The sequence below is a fragment of the Myotis davidii genome, unplaced genomic scaffold (genome assembly GCF_000327345.1).
Source record: "Myotis davidii unplaced genomic scaffold, ASM32734v1 scaffold1773, whole genome shotgun sequence".
In the NCBI taxonomy this organism is placed as follows: domain Eukaryota; kingdom Metazoa; phylum Chordata; class Mammalia; order Chiroptera; family Vespertilionidae; genus Myotis; species Myotis davidii.
In genome coordinates this window covers 166,931-168,728 of record NW_006284099.1, presented here as the reverse complement: position 1 = coordinate 168,728, position 1,798 = coordinate 166,931, and positions in this window count along the sequence as shown.

The following is a 1,798-nucleotide window of genomic DNA, read 5'->3' as shown; positions in this document are numbered from 1 at the left end:
GATGCTCCTCTATTTACAATGGGGTTACATCCCGATAAACTCATCAGAAGTTGAAAATATCTTAAGTTGAAAATGCATTGAATACACCTAACCTACCAAACATCATAGCTCAACCTAGCCTACTTTGAATGTGCTCAGAACACAGTATGTTGTAGAGTATCTGTCATTCACCTTCTGACCACATGGCTGACTGGGAGCTGAGTCTCGCTGAGGCTACCCAGTATCACTGGAGAGTATTGTACTAAATATCAATATCCTTAGCTGGGGGAATATAAAAATTCAAAATTTGAAGTATTGTTTCTACTAAATGCTTGTTGGTTTAGACCACCTTCAAATTGAAATATCATAAGTCAACCATTATAAGTTGGGGACCATCTGTACGAAATACATCACATCAGCAAAACAATGAGATGCATTGCCTATCAAATTTTCAAAGGTTCAATCCCAATAATGACCTAGTCATGCAGTAGGATAGGGTAATGATGCACCCATATACCCCATGGAAATGAAAATTGGTAAAATCTTTCTTCAAAGTACATTGGGCAATACCTATCAACCTCCCCAAAAATGTGACTATGTTTTGTTTTATTAAAATTTATTGTAGTTAAATAATCAGAGTGGTGAGCAAAGACTTCTAAATGTCCTTTACAGAACTGCTCATAACAGTGGACAATTAGAAACAACAGGAAAGTATGGCCATAGAAGACTGGTTTGTCAAATAAAATATCCTACACCATTTGATGAAATAAATTTATGCAACCAAAAGCCCAGTAGGGATTCTTATAGAACTTTACAAGCTAATTTAAAAATTCATCTGAAAGAAAATGCATGCGAATAGTCAAGATATTTGTGGGGGAAAAGACAGAGGGACTTGTCCTAGCAGATATGAAGTAATAATTTAGAGCTCAAGTGCTTAAACTGTGGTATTAGTGCTGGTATGAATTTTAGGACTATTGAACTGATGATTTACATTCAAATGTATATACTTAGGAATTTGGTTTTTGATAAAAGGAAAGAATGATCTGTTCAATGAATGTTTAGGGCCCTAGAGAAATATGAAGTAATTAGTATTACAATGGAATAATATTCACATATTAAACATAACATTGTTAGAATATTTATGTTTTTTTTTTCAAAAGCAAAGAGTCATTTATTTCAAACCTAGGTTTGGCTCCCCTGTCCCCCGCCTTACTGGCACAGCAGCAGGTGGCAGAGAGAGAGCAAACTCTGTGTGGAGAGAGGTTTTATAGGGGGTTGGGGTAAGGGGAGGAGAAAGGACTGTGGCCCCTGCCGATTGGCCAGGCGTGAGTCGGTGTCTCATTACACAGAATGTGGTCATAGTGATAGCATGCACTTCCCTTGACTATCATTGGCCAGTCCAGAGAAATCCTGGGCGTGGGCAGCAGCAGCTTGGCTTCCAGGAAGAAGCCTTGCTGAGCACATGGCCAAGGTAAGATGGAGGGCATCGCCCTTACCCTGGGTCAAGGTGGAGGGCGTAGCCCTTACCCTGGGGCAAGGTGGAGGGTGTAGTCCTCGCTCTTTCATTCTCCCCTTGTCTTGGAACTTCCGGCTCAATCATTAGACAGACTGCATTTCTATTCCACCGTTGCTAGAGGCCCATACTGGGCACACAGAACTATCAACTGAACTATCCCTATAAGCTTAACAAATGGCCCGGTGGAAGGGAAAGAAATCATTTTAGATTTAACAACTTCTATTGAAACAGGATTTTTCTTCTTAAAATTCCTCCATGGCTATCAAAAAGCCAAATCAAGATTCCTGATGTTTGCATAAACAA